We start from the raw sequence: 15,745 nt of genomic DNA, 5'->3' as shown, positions 1-15,745 counted from the left end.
GGGAACGTCAGTGCCTCTATGCAGATTAATCTCACAGCTATTCACCTCGCAAGCCCCATCAATATGTTGGGGCCGATGTGAATCAGTGTGTGGACCGTCAGTGTAAAAGCATGTGTTGACATTTCATGCACATTATCAAACGTTGCTTGTTGTGCTGGAGGCACCATACCCAATCCATACACACAGCCATGGTACACGGTCACTATTTGTCACTCATGCATACATAAAACCCAGACAAGGGATGGGCCGTGATTAGGCTATTTGAAGACATGTCCCACCACATGATACAAAAAGTAAACTGATTACGCTATACAATGTATTTGAGTATTCATTGTAGACCTACCTGACACAATACCCCAGGAGGAAAGTGAGGGCATGGAAAGCAACTATGAGACAAATGTAGCCACAGGGAACCATTATGGTAATGCAAAGACATGAACCAGTCAAGCTAACAGGATGCAGGGTCAGTCAGGAACAAAAATGAACAAGGCAAATACACAGTGAGCAGACTGAGACTGGTCAAAGCTGGAACAACACTGTGGGAAATGTAAACTGTATTAGACCTGTGTGCTGCAATGTTACATAATAACCCAAGGCCTGTGTTACACAAGTGATTTATACGGCAATGCATAACAGGGATATACATATAATGGTAATTTCTATGCCGTTCCAGGCATCGGCAAGGGCAGTGCATGTTCAAATGGCTGGTCTGCATGGAAGTTCTCACAGGTGTGTGCAGCTCACGTCTCTCACAAGTCATGTAGGTGAGAATCAAGTTCAAAGGGCCAACAGTATCTTTCACATGGGAAGCAATGGACAGGTGATTACGGGTCCTACAGACTACGAGGCAGTGCATTATCTGACCAGAAGTCCATGCAGACAGATGAACTATGACTATGGCATACCATACTAAAGAGGTAAGCACACTGGAGTCAGAATGTGAGTCTGGGTGTGTGTAGATGAAGGATTATCTGGGTACCAGTTGTCCATTTCAGGCCCCCCTAAAGAAGGGTGGGGAGAGACAGAAAACATGGCAGTGGCAGGACTTATGACCTGAGATGGAATGTGCAGGGGATGTCTTGTGAGCAATGCTAGTCATACCTGGGGCACTCATGCTGTCCATTTGCAGTTTACATGGATTTCTTGTCACACATACTCCTTGGAAAGATAGCTGATGTCACACTTACTGCTGTCAAGGGTCTGGTCATACATTCCTGTTACCAATGCAATAGCACATCCACTGCCTCATGTAGGAGGCATTTTCTTTCCTTATTGAATGATGGTGTCTTTGTTGTATGCCATATGCTGCAATGAACCATGTTGCCAACATGTATGTGTGAAATAGCTGTGGTCCTCTGATATTGCCCTTCAAATGTGAAATGGACAGGATATATGTCATTTACAGTGTGTCTGAAGTTGGGTGTACATTCATACCCATCAAATGTGATGTGGATTTTTCAGGATCCTAATCTGTATTTCTGCAATGCTCCATGAGGCTACACTCTGATTATGAATCTTAGGGATAATGTGATGCATAAATTATTACTCAGACCATGATATAGTGTTCAGAATAGGTGTTTAATGACACATGGTAAGACAGTGGTGATGGTGACTATAGTTTAAAAAAGTTTTGGACAATGTTTTGTCTCCGACGCAATCCTGCTGCAGTGTTTAGATGGTCCCCCTCATGTTGATGGACAGAGTCCTCCTGTGCCTCCTCTTCAGCCATTTGAGGGTCCGGTTCATAGAGGGGAATGTTCCTCCTTACACAAATCTTGTGCAGAATGGCACAGGTCAAAATGATCTTGCAGACCATTTCTGGTGAGTATAGGAGGCTGCCTCCGGTGATGTCCAGGCACCTGAATCTTGACTTCAGGATGCCAAAAGTACTCTCGACTATGGTGTGTGTCCTCCGATGTGCCTCATTATAGGCATGCTCTGATGCTGTCCTTGGGTTTGCAAATGGGGTCATGATCCATGGCTGGATCCCATACCCCTGATCAGCTGAAAGAGAAAATGAGTGAGAACATTTTGATGTTGCTTGCACCATGATTATCACTTTGAATGGCAGTTGTTCTCTTGTGTTGTCTGTGACTAATCTGTGTTTGTCTTATTGTGTGGAATCCTAGGCTTCTAGGATGTATCATCAGCATTAGGCTGTTTCATTATCTGAACTGATGTTTGGCCGATTGACCGGATGTCAGCGGTATTTTTGTAGACTTGCAGTACATTGTGTACTCCTTTGCATTATGTCATGTGAAAGAGGTGTCCATGTGTCTTAGCTGGGGGTGACATGATACTTCCATACACAGAATCAATTCCACAGTGGTGGTAACACGGTTGTATCAATATGGCCTGGACATCCCATCCAATTTAACATATGCAATAGAATTTGTTCAACATCAGTGAGGGCCTTTGATTTGGCTAGGTGACAATGTACAACACATCTCCATAAGTTGTCAGCACTGACGTGTTGACAATTGACAATGCACAAATATCCCATGTGTGATAAGTTCTCTGCAGACCTATTTTTCTGCCCTTGCCGAATGGACTCAAATGTGTACCTATACTACTGTACCTGGTACACTTCAGCTGGCTAACTTGGTTGTGAGGTTGACGGTTTGAGTGTCAGAAGGTCCATATGCCTGTACATCTGTTGTGTATATGTGTAATTGTCTCAAACCATATGTGAGAATATGTGCACTTTCAATATTGTCACATCAATATGTGTTCTTAGCACAGTCCACTTGTTTATTGGTAGTGGGCAATGTCAGAGCAGTAGTGATGTGAGATATTGGTACTGCCTCAATAATTCCATGTCACCTTCATTAGAATCATCATCATCATTCTATGTGTCTCATATTGTTTGACCTGCAGCGAAACACATTACACACCCCTTACACAGTACTTATTGCTTGGAAGGGTGTTTGATTGAGTGTTATTGATGTGATGTTGAAAGATTCATCTTCCAAGGTGTACTGCAAGTTAAGGCCATGTCATTGTCATTGTGTTGTTTTAAATTGGTCCCTTGTGTCTCTGGAGTGTCATCTGTTGTTATTTGGATCTGTCATTTGTCCATAGGTGTGTATCCAAATGGGTCAGGATATCACACATGACTAGCAGTGTCACAACCTTAGTGTCTTCCTGGCCATGTGTCAATGTAGTGGTGTATGTGTTGTGTGTCCTACAGGGTTGCTGTGCTGTGTGTATATAAGTAGGTTTCTGTACTTACCAACAAGTAGGCCATTTCCATATCGCCCATCCTGGAAGTGTTGATTGATGGTGCAGTGGCAGAAGATGAATGAATCATGTACACTCCCAGGATACTTTGCCACAGTGTTGGTGATCAATCCCCGGTGATCGACAATGGCTTGCACATTGATGGAGTGTGTTTGCTTCCCATTGCGATATAGATGTTCGGTTGCAGCAGGTGGCACAATGCATACATGTGTGCAGTCAATGGCACCAAGCATGTGTGGGAAGCTGTTGATTTGGTAGAAGTCCTGTTTTGTCTCCTGCTGCTTCAGCTGTGTGTTGGGGAAACTGATGTGGCAGGGTGTGAGGGTGCTGATGGCATCTAATACCCTGGGGAGGAAGGCAGAGAATGAGGGCTGTGAGATCCTGGCAACCAGGGCACCAGTGGTTTGAAGCGAGCCACTTGCCAACATGTGGAGGACAGCTATCAGCTTGGTCTCTGGTGGAATGATGTGGGGTGTCTGCAAGCTGGGTGCCAACTGTGGCTCCACGTTGCGCAGCAGCTGTTGAATGGCTTGCCAGTTGAGTCTGTACCTCTGGATGATGTTTTGTTGCCGGAGTCCCAGAAGGGTTGTCCTGGTCCGGAATATCCTCTCCTGCCTTCTGCGTTGCCTTTGCGGTCCCTGCTGGTGTTGTGGAAGCTGCTGGTGTTGGTCCTGTGCTCTGCGTCTTCGTGCATGCTGGATGAAAAGCACCTCCATGTCCTCCTTTTGGAGCTCTGCTGTTGCTTCTTTGTGTTTTCCTTAAGTAGTGATGGGTTTGCCCCCTTTTAATGCCTGCCCTAATCCAGGCGTTATTTTTTTATGCAAATCGGGCTGTGCGTCATTTTCCGACTCCGCCTCCCAGCCGTGCGGGATTTTTGCGCGGTAGCATAAATATGACGCACAGGTGTTTAAGTAATTGCATACCTTGCATGTCATTAACGCAAGGCGGTTTCCCACATCCAGAAAATGACGCACATGGTTGAATTTTGGTGTTCGCAGGGTCGGGCGCCATAATATAAATAAGGTGCAAGGTTTGCGCCAAATGTGCGTCAAACATTTTGACGCACGTTCGGCGCAGACAGAGTATAAATATGCCCCTATATGTCAGTATGTTTTGCCTGTCTCACTGGGTTCCTGCTTGCCAGGACCCCAATGCTCATAGTTTGTGGCCTAATGTGTATACCTGTGTAGTGCCTAACTGTGTCACTGAGCCTCTTCTCATCAGAACCTCAGTGCTTATGCTCTCTCTGCTTTTAGATTTGTCACTGTATGCCAGTGACTTCATTTACCAATTTTAATTGGCATACTGGACCCCGCTTATAAGTCCCTAGTATATGGTACCTAGGTACCCCGGGCATTAGCGTCCCAAGACATCCATATGGGCTGCAGTATTTCTTTTGCCACCCATAGGGAGCTCAGACAAACCCCACAGGACTGCAATTGCAGCCTGCGTGAAATAGTGCACACACTATTTCACAGCCATTTTCACTGCAGTTAAGTAACTCATAAGTCACCTTTATGTCTAACCTTCACTTGCTGAAGGTTAAGTGCAAAGTTACTAAGTGTGAGGGCACCCTTGCACTAGCAAAGGTGCCCCCACATAGTTCAGGGCCAATACCCCAGCACTCTGTGAGTGCGGGACACCATTACATGTGTGCACTACATATAGGTCAATACCTATATGTAGCATCACAATGGTAACTCCGAATATGGCCATGTAACATGTCTAAGATCATGGAATTGTCCTCCCATTCCAAATCTGGTATTGGGGAGCCAATTCCATGCATCCTGGGGGCTCCACCATGGACCTCCAGTACTGCCAAAACAGCTCTCTGAGGCTTGCACGGCAGAAACATCTGCTGCCACATCAAAAGACAGGGTTCTTCCCTCCTGGGGTCTGGGCAGCCCAGTCCCAGGAAGGCAGAACAAAGCATTTCCTCTGAGATCAGGGTGTTACACCCTCTCCCTTTGGAAATAGGTGTTACAGGCTGGTGAGGGGTAGCCTCCCCAAGCCTCTGGAAATGCTTTGAAGGGCACAGATGGTGCCCTCCTTGCATAAACCAGTCTACACCAGTTCAGGGACCCCTTCTCCCCTGCTCTCGTGGGAAACTGGACAAAGGAAAGGGGAGTGACCACTCCCCTGTCTATTACCACCCCAGGGGTGGTGCTCAGAGCTCCTCCAGTGTGGCCCAGACTTCAGCCATCTTGCTTTGCAAGGTGTGGGGGCACTCTGGAGGCATCTTAGTGGCCAGTGCCAGAAGCTGACGTCAGAGACCCCTCCTTATAGGTCCATACCTGATAAGGTAGACCACCCCCCTCTCAGGACTATTTAGGGTCTCTCTTGTGGGTTCTCTTCAGATTCTGCTTGCAATTTTCCTTCAGGAATCCTCTGCAACAACTTCAGACTCTTTTGACCTCGGATCAACCGCAGCCTGCTCCAAGAAATGCTGTAACTGCAACAAAGTGTCTTCAAGAGACACTTTTCTTCAGCAACTGCAACAGTTTCCATGGGGTGCATGCTCTGGGTACTCCCTGTCTTCATCCTGCGCCAGAAGAACTGAAGAAATCTCCTGTGGAGTGACGTAGTCACTCCCCTGCTCCAAGCAGGCACCTTCCAAGACGACAAACGGTACCCTGGGACTCATTTCATAATGACGAGCGTGCTCCTAAGGACACAGAGGTTGGAAATCATCAATATAGACTGTCCTGAGGTCCTGCAGAAAAAAACACACGGAAGCCCAGGATATCACACAATACAACAAACATGAATCACAGACAACACAAGATATCAACTGCCATGCTACATGACATTCCTGTTGCAAGCAATAACAAAATACTCACTCCTATTTTCTTTTTCAGCTGATCAGGGTTACGGGATCCAGCTATGGATCATGACCCCATTCCCCAACCCAAGCACAGCAGCAGAGCGTGCCTACATTGACATTGTAGAAAGGACCTTTGGCATCCTGAATCCAGATTCAGGTGCCTGGACATCACAGGAGGCAGCCTCCTATATGCCCCACACATTGTTTGAAAAATCATACTTACTTGTGCTCTCCTGCACAACATTTGTGTGAGGAGGAACATCCCCCTATATATAAGAACTGCCTGAGTAGTAAGAGGAGGAGGATGGTGCCAGGGAAAATGAAGGGGAACATCAAAACACAGCTGCAAGAATGCACCCCAGAAAGCAGATTGTTCAAAACTTTTTTAACCAATAGTCACTCTACACCCCTTGTTAGGATATGTAATTAAACACCTTACTTGATCACACAATCCTGCTCTGGTTACTTTTTTCTCCATCACATGTTCTTTAGGAATGTGAGTATTACCTCAGGGAGCATGTCAGAAAGACAAATCTGACTACTTCTGATGCAACATCACATGTGATGCGTATAATTGTACAGCAAACATCACACCATATAAAAAATACTCATCTTTTGAATTTCACATATGAAGGACAAAATCAATGGACCACAGCATATGACACACATCCACGTTGCCAACATGGCCTACTGTAGCACATGACACACAACTATGACATCTCCAAACATAAGGTAAATAAGCACACCATACATGAGGCAGTGGATGTGAAATATCAGTGGAAACAGGAATGTATGAACAGACCCATGACATTAGTAAGTGTGACATTTGCAATCTCTGCAAGGAGCTTGTGTGACAAGAGGGTCATCATTTCTGAAAATGGATAGCATGAGTGTCCCATGTATGACATGCAATGTTCACAACACATGCCCCGGAAATAAGTCCTGCCACTGCCATGTGTTAAGTCTTTGCCCTCCCATCTCTAGGGGGCGCAGTTAATGGACTATCTGTACCCTGGGAATCGTCATTAACACTCACCCAGAGCCCCTTTCTGACTCCTGTTTGCTTCCCTTTTCCATATGACATGCTATAGAATAACTACATTAGCCTGCATGGTCTTCAGGTCCCATAATGCACTACCTAGTAGTCGGTAAGACCTGTAATCTTCTGTCCATTGCTTACTATGGGAAAAGTCCAGTTGTCCCTTTATACTGGATTCTCTCCTCCAGGACATGTGAGAGACTGCAGCTGCACATGCCTATGACCTCTCTTGTGCAGCCCAGCCATGTGACTCTGTCTGGCCTTGCTGCTGCCTGGAACTGCTTATACACTGCCATTCCCTGAAGCTCCTCATCATGCGTTGGAGTACTATTCCTTTGTGTTCCAGACCCGTTAGTGGATTGTGTTACAGTCCTGATTACGCATGAACCTGCTCTCTATTTACACAGTCCTGTTCCTGCTTGTTCCAGTCAGAGTCTTCTCCCTGTTTCTCAGCCTTGTTCATGTTTGTTTCTGCCAGAGCCTTCTTTCTGTTACCCAGACCTGTTCCAGCCTTTGCGTCAACCTGAGCCTGTTCCCTGTACCTAGCTTTGCCTCCTAGTTGACTCCCTCACTTTCTGTTTCCTCTTGGCTTCTGCTGTCACCTTTCTATGGGGCTTGCGAGGTGACTAGCTGTAAGATTAATCTGCACAGAGGCACTGACGTTCCCTGTTGCTGTGGGAAGTTCTGACCCCTACCCTGTGTACAATCTTAGCGATAAGTCCTGCATGTTTGTCCATTACTGACCTGTTCCATATTTGTCAACACTAAGGTTGCTCTATCTTCACTTTTCTGTTTTTTTCTGCCTTACCATAGCTGCCCTATCCCCGTGTATGCCTTTAGCTGCTCTTCTGCTTTGGTACACTTCTTCCTTGCAAGATACTCTGTGAACTCGAGTGTTGCCCCTAACAGACTCCTGACTAAACCTGCACGAAACCGTAACACCATGGAGCCAAGTCCTGACACAGGGTACACATGCCCACACACTGAAAATATGTGAATACATACAGCCAGGGCAGCAGGTCCACCACAGCAACATGAGTAACACAGGTAATTTTCATGAGTCAAACTGACGTGTACATAACATTTTTATGGGTGGAATTAAGGCACAGTGTCTCAAACACCGTACGTACCAAACATGTACACATGAACGACATATGGGTAGTACACACAAGTCACCATGAAGTCATAGCCAAAAATTAATGACATATGAGGGGTAACATATCCGACCTAGCACTCATCAGCCATCCTCAATCAACCCTGAGTTTTGTTTGTCGTGTGAAATGCAATGTCCCTAAAGTCAAACAACTACTCACATCAAATGACTCAACACATATTACACACATATCATGACTGTTGTACATCACCGATTGCCATCTGATTTAGATACCCATTTGTAACAAATTCATACATGAGCATTACGTCAAATGTATCGCATGCCGTTCTTTCAGAAGCACACATATTGTTGTTATAGCTCATTCACACCAAGACACACAGGCCATGATTCATACTTTTGTTGCGCCACATTGCCGTCATATATTGACGCGAAAGCGGCGCAAACGTACAACATGCTATTGTATTTTGTATGTTTGAGCCACTTTTGAATCAGAAAAGGAAGGTAATGCAGCGCAAAAAAAGTATAAATCTGGGCCAACCACTATACAACACACTGCAGGCCATACCATCCTATCTCCATCTTGATACCGGGTGCATGCATGTTAAATATGATAAAATCACGCAAACACAGTTTGAGTCACAATTTATGATGCAAATACGTCGCAAAACAACACAAACGCTAACTAAACAAACATGGGCCCTTAGCGTTCATTCCACCAGCACACCACACGCATTCGGATATCCATTAAAGTAGAAGTTTCCCAGTAATGTGTGGTATTTTGCCGCACATGTAGGTTATGCATCGAAAATATGCACGCAAACATTGTAGGCGTCAAAAAAATACACGCAAGACGGAAAACGGGCATCAAAGGAGACAAGAAGTGATGTAATAGGAAATCCTGTTTACCGACATGTACTGTGGGTGCACTTTCACTTTCACTTTACAGTCTGTGCTTTTTCTTGACTGTGTGGCTGTGTCTTGGTGGTGCTCGTGTCTGGATTGCATTTCTTGTATCTTGTGGTGTCTCTTTTGTGTATTCTATTTTTATATTGTACCTGTTTAAGTGCTTCTGTGTAGTTTAGTGTTTTTCAGATTGTATTTGTACTGTCGGGTGTCTTTTTGGGGTTATATTAGTTGGGTTAGTTGGGGTTCCTAGTTTGGGCTGTAAGCTTCCTTTTTTCACATTTATTTTTCTTCCTTTTTCCCTGTTTCTGTTTTGCATTGTTGTGCAAGGAGATGTCGGGAAGGGTGAGGCTGACCCTCATGGGGGAGGAGGAGCTTGGGGGCGTTGTGTGGCTGTGTGCCACTTTCTGCCGTTGATGCTGGAGATGGGAGGGCGTGTGATATAGGGGTATCACACAGAGGCAAGGCGGCTGCGGTGGGGCAAGGTGCTCTACCACCTCAAACGTGTATTCAACACAACAAGAAATGAGCACCAGCTGAAGCATCACTGGGCTGACCTGGTGCCAAGAGAACAAGACCTGCTGGACCACCTGGGTGTGGTGATCAGTGGTTCTGTTGGTGATTATCACATTGACAAATGTGTACAGTACAATGTTCCTGAGTGGCAGTAGCAGTGCAATGTTTTTGGCCATTTTGAATGCAAGTAGAACAAACTGTTAGTGTCATAGGACTGAGCTGTATTCCACATGTCTATACATGTTAACAATGCAGTCCTGAGCTTTTTTGAGTCATGTCCGACTATTACTTAGGGCCACATGTACCAAGCTATTTTTAATTCTCACAATCTGCCTAGTTTTCAGATTTTGTGTGTTTACATCAGGAAAAAATGTTTATTCAAATGGACCCCCCCAATTTTGTCATTCTGCTATCACATTGCCCAATCACAAAACAGGGTTTGCTAGTGTCATTTAGGAAGGGGCGTTCCTTTCCTATTAGTGAGTCGCAGTCCGTTGATTGATTATTTGGTGACCGCAAATGCTGGCACTAAACAATTGCAGTTACCAGCTGTTTCAAGTTGGTGCTAACCCATTTCCAAAAAGGAAGGGGTCCCCATGGGATCCCTTTCCCTTTGTGAATGCATGGCAAACAATTGTTTCTGAGCAGGAAGTTGTCCCACGGACCACTGACTGCTTCAAACAATTATTAGAGTCATAATATTGTTTTTTAAAATACTTTCTGTTTACCCCTGGTGAAATAAGGCTTCATTTAAATGAAAATATACATCTCTATTTGAAAGCAGTCACAGACATGGAGGTGTGCTGAGCCCAGTAGGCCAGCATCCCTGTGAGTGCCGCCATTCCCAAGGGGTTTGCAAAATGAGACCTACCTCATCAAAATTCATGAGGTAGGTCATTTGCTACCCCATTTGTGATTTGCAAATAGTGTAATTGACAGTGTTGTACCTCAGATCATCCTACTTGCCAATTGTGAGTTGCTAAGTCTCACAATGTGTGACTCACAAAACCTGATCTTGGTACATGTGGCTCTTAGTAACACAGTTCAGGTGCAATGACAACACCTTTGCCCTTGCATTCTGTCAATGATGATCAGGTAAGACATTGTTAGCATGCCACATTTCACTGTTTTGGGACACCAAAGGGGGCAATCCTTGTTTGGTGCTACATTGTCATCATTACACAAACATGATCCCTGCCATTATGTTGGCAAAGGGGGCATATATGGCCTAGGGGACACTGCCAATGGGGCATTTGTGACCTACATACAACTTTGCCACATCTGTTATGGACCACTGAATGCATGATAATTGCTGACTGAATATTGAGCCACATTTCCATCACACAGTAACTCAGTTTCCCTTGATGCACAAACCACAATACCTGAGTCACTTGTATTGCAGTGCAGCAGGGAAGTGCCATTGAAATTTTCACCCAATTACAAATCATGACATGGAGTACCATCTGAAATGGATTAGCCACAAATGTTTGTAGTCAGGTTTAGCACCACATGATTGTTAGGCCCAGTGCATTTGTGCAGATGTGTGTCTAGCACTCACTAGAGTGTCAGTGTTAATGTGAGTTTGCAGTGGTATGTCTGTTGGAGTGTCTACATGCAGGATCAGCAGTTCACTCATAAAATGTTACACACTGTGATATGTTGTCCACACGTTTGTACAGTGATCTGACATTGAGCATATATTTCCTTTCCCTGTCTTACAGGTGGACCGGCCCTCTATACCATCGGGGAAGTGGCTCGATTTCAGGACCCAGAAGTATCCAATAAGTGTGATAATGTTGGTCCTTTGTAATGATTGCAGCTGTTGTGTGAGTGACTCTTGTGTGTTGCACTCTTTTCAAGATATGATGAGCTGGCATGTGATCTGATATATTACTTAACTGGATGTTGGCATAGTGTTCCATGCAAGGGTCAACATTCACACGCAGAGATTCGTATCTTGGGAGTCTTGTGCTGCGCAATAGGCAGCAACATGTGAACAAGGTGATTAGTAGCCACATGTAGGCCCACTTGTGACTTGGAAGTGCTCCACTGTCAGAATATTGTCACCGAGTCATACCCTCGTTTTCACAAGACAGTGATGTATCAGTTTTTTTCCGCACAAAATTGCACATCCCTGCATTGTAATGTACATGTAGGACTGTAGGGTAACTGTCCCCCAGTATCTAGCCCCATACATTGTACTCCATTTACATCACAATTATGTGGTATGTAATAGGTGTGCATGCAGGTCAAGGCCAGACGTGTGCCGGCATCAATATGGGTGATTTTGTAATTGTGTTGGCTGATCAGGTGTTCATGGTTGTCCACAACTGGACACATGAACGTAGATGTGATTGAACTATGGATACCTCATTCCTAGGTGGCAGCCCTCCTCACGTGTTCCACTCACTAAATCCATCTACAAGTGGACATGGCTTCGTGGTTGTCCTCGACAGTTGTGATGATGTATTACATGCCCATCCCACCTGCGGCACAGGGGTAGTGGAAGAACATATATGTAGGTAGATGTGATGGTCACAGTGTAGATGACAGTCATCTCATTCAAGCATGCATGTGTCCCAAACAACACTGACCCCTTATGATTAGCAAATGCATACCATCCTGCCAATTACATCTACAAATCACTGGTCTTGGGTGCCTTGACGTTGACTCAGATAATAAAGATTAGTTGGCCTGGCCCATGTGAAGTACTTGCTGCATCTGCATTGTGACACATTGCACTACATCAATGCACAGATCACTTTGTTACACCTCTTGTTGTGCTTTGGTGTGCTGTTAAATACTTGATGGGTAGGTAGCGTTGCCATTTCATTTGTCAGGGACATTATATCATCTGTACTGTGATTTGGAGTGCATGTGCAAATTGAGGGAGAGTGTTAGATTATCATCTGTACATGCATCACACAACGATAACACTGATGGTTGCCTGTCTAATTTTTACAGCTGCCAACATGAATTTAGCGGAGATCAGGGATTTCCAGAAGCGGGCAGTGAGGTACAGCCACTTATTGGATGTTGAGTCTAGGTACCAGAGGATGACAAGACGCTATCAGAGAGGGAGAGCCACAGGAGAATGGCAGGCTTTCAGCCAATGGGGACCGGCATTGGCCACAACTGTTGGAGCCACCACCACAACTGCGCCCAGTAGCACAGCGGCCACCATCTCATTAGCCCCACCTGCTGCACTGCTCGGGACCACCAACCCCCACATCTGCTGCACCTTCCACGTCAGCACCACCGACCACCACACCTGCACGAGCAACAACCTCTGCAACATAGACCACCACATCGAATGCATTGGACATGGATGGCATTTCCGAGCTCCAATATGACTTGAGAAAAGTTTTGAGAAAGCTTTACACTCTACATTGGGGCGTGGTCAAAAATACCCAGAGACTCAAATCTATAAGAAAGACACTGAAGAAGGCAAACCTTTGAACTCCTGCCTCCCCTCCCCCCTAATTCAGTTGTCTCCCTCCTCATTCCTCATCCAGTTTTAGTGGGTTTAGGGGGTACATGTGTGCTCCTCCTTGCGACTGGAGGTGGTGTCTGGAGGGTTCCCAGGACATCTTTGAGGGTTTCCTGGCTGATGGTTGTCAGCTGGTCACCCAGGTCATCACGGTAGTCCAGGACAAACAGATCCACAGGAGAGCCACCATCCTCTGCAATGAGATATTGTACATTTAGTTTATCTGTGTTGTGCCAGTTGTAATGTGACGTCACTGACTTCCTATTGGTGGTACATTGTTATCTTGGTTCCCATGCATTGTTCCTGTCATTAATGTTTGCAGTCTCTCAACCCCTCTGCCTCACCTGCATGTCACATGTAGTGTGGGCAGTTTGGGGAATTGTCTGCATAACATCTAGGTGTGGGTTCTGTTCAAATTGTGGCTTGTCACCTTCTTGTCCTCATCAACCCTCCCTCTGCTTCCATTAGCATAGTTAGGCCTTGCAATGATTGTTGTTGTGCTGATGCCACATGCACCACACATAACAATATGGCCCTGTCCCAGTCTATCATTTTTCACATACCCTATGTGGTGCTGAGACCTAGCACCATACCATGTATTGCATTCCCACTAAACGATACAGGGGTCACCATTGGTAGTTTCTCATGTTGATGTTTGCATGTGTGCTACATTGCATTGCACTGATGGGCCTGGCAGAGTTCCATTTCCTCTTATGACTGTGCGGGTGTGTTTGCCTAGCTACACACATATGTCCTCCCCTCAATGCTGTTTGTTGTCTTAGCACTATGACACCTGCAATGTTGCATGGTGGCATTGCAGCTACTGTGACACAGGCACAGGGGTAAATCCTGGAATGGGCAGCATAGGTATGAGATGACTGCTGTGTACATCAAAATGCATGTGACGTGCCTGATGGTTATTGAGTCTATGGACATGAGCAGTTGACAGGAGTTCACTTGTATGGGATTGATGGGGATTGATCACGTAGTTATACTGAACCCTCATTTTGAGTGTGTTTGTTCCATGGGCACCTAACTGCCTTTTCCTAATTGACCAGCACACACAGCACAGGTAGTAGTGGCAAGTGTTGTCAATGGTAAATGCCGCTTGAACCAATGGCCTGAGACTGAGCATTGTCCTCTAGTTTACATTCTGACAATACCAACTGTCCTGTGGCAGCAGACCAGTTTTTCACCCTACCCTACCCTCCTGGTCTGCTTCAGCATTTCCAGCAGCCTTGACATGGCGGTGTACCCCCTTGCAATGTTTGTTGGTGTTGTGTTGTGCTGTGTGCCTGGATGCCTCTGCACAGCCCATGCACTTGGCATGGGCAGTGCAGGGAGTCCTGTGGTGTGCCCTTTTGCCCTTTCCACTGCCTGATTTTCAGGGCTGACATGCATTGTGTAGTAGGTATGTGCCCCCCCCTTCTTGCACTTGACATTTAGGCATTTTTGTTCCCCATTCAACTAAGTGTTGTTTCCTGATAGTCCTGATAGCTGTGGTGTCCTGCGATACCAGTGACGATTTCCTCCGGGATGAGGGCTGCAACCATCTCCTTCATCTCGTCCAGTTCCTCTTGCGGTGCTGGACTCCCACCTCTGGTCTGAAGTGCTGTCTTCCTGTTCCTTGCCATTTTCTCCTTTGTCCTGCGCTTGAAGTCATGCCAGTGTTTCTTGCACTGTGACAGTTGTCCTGACCTCTGCCACACTGTCAATCTTGTCCACAATCTGTTCCCAAATTGCCTGTCTCCTCCCAATTGGCAATTTAGAGTTGATGAAGAGTTGGTGCTGGTGCCCCTTCACCTGTCTGACCAGAATTTCATGCTACTCTGCACTGAAGTGACACTTCCTCTTCTTCTTGTCTCTCCCCTGGGTCTTGTCTGTGTCCTCCTGGCTGGTTCCTGGTTGTGTGGGGTCTCCCTGGGGTCTCTCCTGGCTTCTGGGATCCATTTTGGGGCTCATTAGCACTGTTCGCTGCGTTTGCGTCTCTTTTTTACGCTATTGCGTTGAAACACAGCGCATATCCATTTTGCGACATTTTTCCATGTCGCAAACGGGATTAGAGTCAATTTTCCTACGTTAACGTCATTTTGCCTTCGACAAGGTGCAATGGTTAGCATCAGGAAAAATGACTCTAACCTGTTCTTAGCGCCACCCAGGGTCAACGTATAAATTTGATGCACGGGTGGCGTTAAGAATGATGCTAGCCAGCACTAACATTTTTGATGCAAAACTGTGTTAGTGCAGTTTTGCAACAAAAAGTATTAATCTGGCCTTAGTCTCCTTCCCAAATGTAAGTAACTTTTATTTCGTCAATGTCTGTTTCATAGTTTCACATGCTGCCCTCCCTTGTCCCTGAATGGAAGCTCACATTCAGTTATTTGCGGTTTTCATGCTTGTGCCAGGAACCTAAAGTAAGATAGCATCTGAAATCTGTGGAGTTCAGGACACTTTAATTTCTTGGCTGGACTGTAGGCCTTTTTTAGGGTCGAACCTGTGTGAGCCATGCGCTAGCATTTGCGCACTCACTTGTGAGACACTGTTGTGTACAATTAAGGGCTTGGAGCTCACCCGTTGATTACCATTTGTGGGCTTTAGTGTGACTCTTCTTTCCAGTGT

Source organism: Pleurodeles waltl, chromosome 11 (genome assembly GCF_031143425.1).
Source record: "Pleurodeles waltl isolate 20211129_DDA chromosome 11, aPleWal1.hap1.20221129, whole genome shotgun sequence".
Taxonomy (NCBI): Eukaryota; Metazoa; Chordata; class Amphibia; order Caudata; family Salamandridae; genus Pleurodeles; species Pleurodeles waltl.
Note: the sequence above shows the minus strand (reverse complement) of the source record.